The sequence below is a fragment of the Euphorbia lathyris genome, chromosome 3 (assembly GCF_963576675.1).
Source record: "Euphorbia lathyris chromosome 3, ddEupLath1.1, whole genome shotgun sequence".
Classification (NCBI taxonomy): domain Eukaryota; kingdom Viridiplantae; phylum Streptophyta; class Magnoliopsida; order Malpighiales; family Euphorbiaceae; genus Euphorbia; species Euphorbia lathyris.
The window spans coordinates 22,858,075-22,865,098 of NC_088912.1; positions in this window are offsets into that span (position 1 = coordinate 22,858,075).

The window sequence follows — 7,024 nt, forward strand, 5'->3', positions numbered from 1 at the left end:
TCTTGGATTATGCCTAAACAAATATAAAACTCATGAAAATTCATATGAAGAAAATAATTTTCAAACGATACAATGTTTAGCCAGATGGAAGTTCCATTTTACACTGAATCATAAAAAAAAACCCACTAAAGTTAAACTTATCTTCTACACAATCTAAATATGAGGAGTTTCACGTGGATGAAAATACTCGCGAGAACCATATTATTTTTTAGTAATTGCTGAATTCAATTAGGCAAACCAAAACTGAATCTAATTTGCAATTTGAACATGCAGAAAAAAATTAGATACAAATTAAAAACATGGATGTTACAAATGGGAAAAATCGAGAAATAGAAAATATGAATTAGATAAATCTGAAGTGAATAATCAGATTTCTATTTATGGTGCAGAGTTCTGAATAGCCTTTCATTGATGAGGTACATGTCAAGTTTTGGTTCCTTTTCCAATCTCTGACCATTAAGGCAGCAAAATTATTGGCAAGGGAAAGAAATAATGTGAGGATAAGCTATCATAGAATGGGTAATTATACTCCAAAAGCAAAACATACACTGATACTAACTTATCATGAAGACATTGATACCACAATAATACTATGGATGGAGCTGGTAATAATTCATGAACCATTAGTGTGAAATCCCGTAGGCTTAACCTGGAACTTAATTGCTTCCATTTTTAAGTTATTTTATTGAAGTTATTCCCTTAGATTCATTAAAGGCATAACACTCATTTTCTCCTCAAACTAAGACTTTAAAGTCAATTAGAAGCTTAAACTATACCTAATTTACGCTAATAAAATCCATGAAGACCACATGATAAATTAGTGAAAACAAATAAAAATATCGTATCACATGTTCTACAATCACTTACCAATTGGGAGAATCACCACATATGACTCCTTAATATCACCCGCACATAGGAATATTACAAAGAGAGGAAAAAATTAGACTACAAGAAAAAAAGTGAGTCATAATAGAATTTTATTCTTATTTTCCAAATACTGGGGGGAGGAAAAACCATTTGAATTGGTTCTAGTACTTTTTGTATCACAACCTGCACAACCTGAATTAGAGATTTTTTTTTTTATTCTTCTGAGTTATATAAACTGCATACCACTGATTATGAGACATATCATTGACCAAAAGAATAGTAGACTGAACTAACAAAAACATCCATATAAAGAAAATGAAGATTACATGAAGATGAGAGAAAATGCAATTGAATTGACATCTCAAAATGGAGTAATACACAATATCTCTAAAGCCCATAATCCGAAAGCCAAAAGAAAAAGAAGAACTAACAAAAAAATTAGGAGTAAAAGAAATTAAATGGTAAAACATATTAGAGAGACTTATAACTAACATTAATTTTGATGATTTAAATGGTAAAATTGTCACATTCATATCCTTAATTTTAATTATTATACCCTAATATTATGTTACACTATGTTTATTTATTCATTGGAGAGTTAATTGGGTATTACAAATATAGTTTGGAGGCCAATTTAATGTTTTAAGTATGAAATTAAAATTTTAGGGTAAATTTTAAAATAAGTTAAATTTAGAGGGACCAAAAAGGATATTTTCCCTTTATAGTGAACATAAATCACAACTTTCAAAACCATCATTTCAGATATCCATGAGCCAAAAATCAGAATTTGAATTTCATTTGCATATTGTCCATCTTCATCTTCTCCATTCAAACAACCAAACTGACCCAACTTCAATGATCTTAAGATATCCAAAGTTTGCATGGTCCGATTGAGCTGATTTTTTTATAATAGGTTCTAGACATCTTAACACACATTATGGATGGTGTGATTTGGATTTGGAGATTTTTATCATGGGATTCGTCCTAGGCAGAATCATAGTGAAGATGTGGTGTTTTTAGTGTTTTTCTCTCAATGATGGCTAATGTAAGTAATTATCAATTATCCTTTTGAGTTTTTATGCATATATCACTATGTTTTTCCAGAAATCGATTTTTTTGGGAATTTTTACCATATATTTAATTAAATGGTGTTTTTATGATTTAGTTTTAATATGATTTTAAAGTATGTTCAAGAATGTATACATATATATTTTTGCATGCAAACTTAATTAGTTTAAAGTTAAGTTCAAGTAATTATATATGTATTTGCATGCCAATTTCAACCTAAAATATATATTTATATGTACATGATTTTGGTTTTGTTTTGATGACCTTAATATATTTGATTAATATTTGTGTAAGAATTGATAATTTGAAGAATAGATTAAAGAAAAGTTTATTGAGAAAATTTATTGAAATTGATTTATGAATAAAGATATATGTATATTAAGTGATTTTTATAATTTATTTCTCGAAGTAAATTTTAGTTTTAATTAAAGATTGCTAAAGTAGTAAGTTTGATCAACTTATGATTTATTGAAATAAAGTTTATATATGATGATTTATGTGTATTTTTAAGAAATTGAAGTTATTGATAAGTATATTTTTAAATTATATATTGGTGATTTTAGTTCAATAATGATTTATGATTGAATATTTTGAAAATTGATTAAGAAAGGTATTTATGAAACTTTATGATGTTGCTTTATATATATGTTTACATATATATATATATATATTTCTGATTTTAAATTATATTATAAAATTATAATATTTTTAGTATCCATCAAGAGTAATCCGGATAGGTGGTTTTCGATAAATACTTCATAAATTGTATTTCGATAAATACTTCATAAACCGTATTTCGATAAATATTTCATAAACTGTATTTTGATAAATACTTCATAAACTATATTTCGATAAATACTTCATAAACTGTATTTTGATAAATACTTCATAAACTGTATCTTAATAAAATACTTCATAAACTGTATCTCAACAAATACTTCATCAACTGTATCTATCCGAGAGATAATCCCCGTATGTATCGATCTTCATAATATAATATAATATAATCGAGATATCTCATAATTTTACCTAACCATGCATGGTCTTACTCAACACTTCGTTGTCATACCCTATTAGGTCTTTCAACTATGTACACGGGCCGTATTTCTCAACACTTCTTTGTCATACCCTATTAGGTCTTACTTATCAGGCCATCAATTTCACCAAATCAGGTAATTCTTCAGTCCTAATATGCATGATGATATTTGCCAACATATCAAATTGATCCTTAGAGTATCTAATTCGCTGGACACTGGAAGGTATTTGGGCCTCCCTTCCCTCATTGGGAGGTAAAAAAGGAATGTTTTTGGGTTTTTGCTAGACAGGCTAAAGAAAAGGTTAAGTGGTTGGGGATTCAGATTTCTATCTGGAGCAGGAAAGGAAGTTTTGATTGAGGCAGTGGCTCGGGCTCTGCCAACTTTTTGTATGAGCATCTTTCTTTTGCCCCTATCAATTTGCGAAGAGCTGTAGAAAATTATGGATTCATTTTGGTGGGGTACGAAGCTGACTTGAAAGTGAAGTATTCATTGGTTCGATTGGTCAAAATTGTGCCATAGTAAAAATCAAGGAGGAATGGGTTTTCAGGATTTGCATCTATTCAATTTGGCTCTGCTGGGAACACAAGGCCACCGGTGGAAGATTGTTTCTTCTCCAAACTCGCTGGTAAGTAAGATCTTCAAAGCAAAATATTATTTGAATGGTACTTTCCTTTCTTCAAATTTAGGCAGTAATCCTAGTATGATTTGGAGGACTGCATGGAGTTCGATTTTGACATTAAGCTCGGGCTAAAACGGAGGGTGGGGCACAAGGACACTATTTGAATTTGGGAGGACCATTGGATTGAGATGACGGTCAGCCCTAGTGTGCTTTTGCCATGGTTGATGCGATTCCTGAGGCAAGGGTGCGAGAGTTATTTATCGAGGAGATGAAGGTATGGGATCGGGGCAAAGTGGAATCACAATTCTAAGAAGCCAAAGCTGCAACAATACTCAAGTTGGCTATACCATTTCCGGACTTAGAGGATAGGATGATATGGTTATTTACAAAAAAAATGGTATCTATTCCCTAAAGACGGCTTATAGAGCTCTTGAAGCTTCACGTAACAATCTAGTTGAAATCCCGGGGTGGTGGAGGATCTCACAGCTTAGTTTACCTCCAAAAATCAAGCATTTTTTATGGAAATTCTTCTCCAGGTGCTTGCCATTGAGATACTTGCTACAGTCACGGAAGGTAACTGTCCCTATTAGATGTAGTTTGTGCTTGACTAATATCGAGTACAATTGGCACCTTTTAGCCGCTTGCCCTTATGGGATCTAATGCTGGAATGTGGCTGGTAGTGCTGCTCCGATTGGATTATTTGATGATGTCGTTGAGTGGTTCTTCGAATTCTGCAATAATGCTTCAGAATCGGACGCAATCACAGTTGCATTGGTCTTCTATACCATTTGGCAGCAGAGAAATTCCCTGATATGGAAAGCAACATTGTAACCACCGGAGGTATGTTGGTCGATTAATATGAAATACTTTAAAAAGTGGAGTGATTGTCAAAAGTTAGTCAGACCAGCAAGTGTTGTTTCTTCTCTGTCACAAGCTCGGTGGTGCCCGTTGCTGTCAAATTTGTAGAAGTGTAATACAGATGCGGCGGTATTTAGTAAACAGAATGCGTGTGGTCTGGGTTGTGTATTAAGAAAGAGTCAAAAAAATGTGGTGGTTGTATGTAGTTCGAAGGTGGCAGGGATAACAGATCCTTGACTGGTCGAAGTACTAGCAATTCGCAAAGGACTGTATTGGGCATTATTTGAAGACAGTCCACTTGAATTTCAAAAAGAAAAATGCAAAATATCCTACTTATAACAAATTGCTGTAAAAAAAAGTAAACAAATTAATTTATGAAATTATAAAGAAATATTTTTAATTAATTTCCGAATCACAAAGTTTTGAAAGATATTACTCTTCCTTTTTTTTTGAAAGAAAAGATATTACTCTTTCTTGCGATAAAATTGATTTATCTCATTTGATTTGGTACAGTAATTGTTTAATTAAAAATGGAAGGCTTAATACATAAATAACCCCTGAACTTGTCCAAATGTTGCAACCGCCCCCTCCAACTTTCAATTGTAACAACTAACCCCTCAAACTTGTCTAATTGTAACAATTTGCCCCTTAAATTTTTTCAATTGTAAAATATAACCCCAAATTGCTGACATCGACTGCAATTGAAGAGACACGTGAAATGCAAAATCTGCAACACTCGTGGAGTGTGATAATCAGATCTTTGGCATGATACGAATCCGGAAAAACGCTTTTACTGTTGCTTCAAGTACGGGGTAAAAAAATTCTCAATTTGGGGTTATGTTTTACAATTGAACAAGTTTAAGGGGTAAATTATTACAATTGAAAATTGAGGGGGACAGTTGCAATATTTAGATAAATTTAGGAGGTTATTTGTGTATTAGGCCAAATTTCAATTGCATATTGTGAATGCACCAGATAGAGAAATAGACACCATAAAATCCAAAATACTTGCTCACCTCTCAACAAATCCAGAAATTATAAGGCAAAAAATAAAATAACAAGATGGCTTCTTTTTATATTTTATCAGCTTTGCTTCATATCCAACCAATAAAAACTCCAACAACATGAAGGGAAAAGGAAAAAGGGAAATCACTGGGAGAAAAATGGGAAATCAAGAAAATTAATAGTCTTTTAAAACAATGAATAAGAAATCACCTTTACCCTCTATTTGATCCCAAAAATTGGAAGCAATCCAACTTCTGAAAATAGAAGTAAATGAACAACGTGATAAAAAAAAGCAAAGGTCAACCGATCAAATCAATTATGTATAGGAAAGAAAGTTCAAAACTTTGGTGCTACATTTTCGAGGTCGGTTGCAGAAATTGACGTCGTGGAACAGCGTTGGAGATCGGATAGAGAAAAGCCGGAGGAGATGACCGGTGAAAGACGCTGATAAGAATGAAGAAGGAAGAGGGTGATTAAAAAACGTTTTTGTGTAAATGACATATAGGTGTCACATTTTGTATGGGAGGTGTTTCTTTGAGTTGGAAGACCCGGAACCTCCTATAAAATCCATTTTGGGGATTTTATAGGAGGGTCCCGGCTCTCCAACTCATCAAAAGGACCCTCCATACACTAATCGACACCTGTATTATTTCAGTAATTAAAAAAATGTTTTAATCTTTAATTATAAAACAATAGTCTTCTCTTTCCTTATTTCTCTGAACGTTGTTCATCTTCTGCTGTCCTTCTCCTTCCTTATTTCTGACCCAGTTTTCTGACCCATCAATCCCAATCCTCCATCGTCTCTTTGAAATATGATTTTCAAGAGAACATTGTAAATCTGGATTTCTTATTTGGGTTGTTCATCATGGAAAATCTGGATTTTTTATTTGGATGATTTGAATTTGTGTTGGGTCGTTGTCTTTTTGTGGATAAAAATCTGTACTGTAAACATGGATATATCTGATCATGGTACTAATCAGTGGCTTGTTTCATGGCATCCAAAATCCAATAACACTCCAATTTTTTTTAGTACTGGTTTCATTAGAAATTCTGGAATTTGCAAGGTAAATTGGATATCCTGCTTCACTTTTAAGGGATTAATAATGTAATGGATATGAATTTTTTTTTCACAACAATCACAGCATTTCAAACGGAAAATAAACAAAAAGAAGAAGAAGGCTTGGCGGCGGAGAAGGGCAGCAGAAGATGAACGGCGTCTAAGGAAGGAGGAGACTATTATTTTATAATTAAAGATAAAAATATTTTTTTAATTACTGAAATAATACATGTGTCCATTAGTGTATGGAGGGTCCTTTTGATGAGTTGGAGAGCCGAGACCCTCCTATAAAATCCCCTAATTTTGTATGGAAGGTTCTTTATCCTAGATGGAGAGCCGGGACTCTGGTATAAAATCCCTAATAGATAGGGCTGGTTTGATTGCTAGGAATTCAGTTGGAGAAATAATGGCCTCTGCGGGAAACCCAATTGGGGCATGTGCGTCGGTGGAGGAGGCTGAACTCCAGGCATTATTCGAGGGTCTTATGTTAGCAAGGGACTGCAACTTTAATGA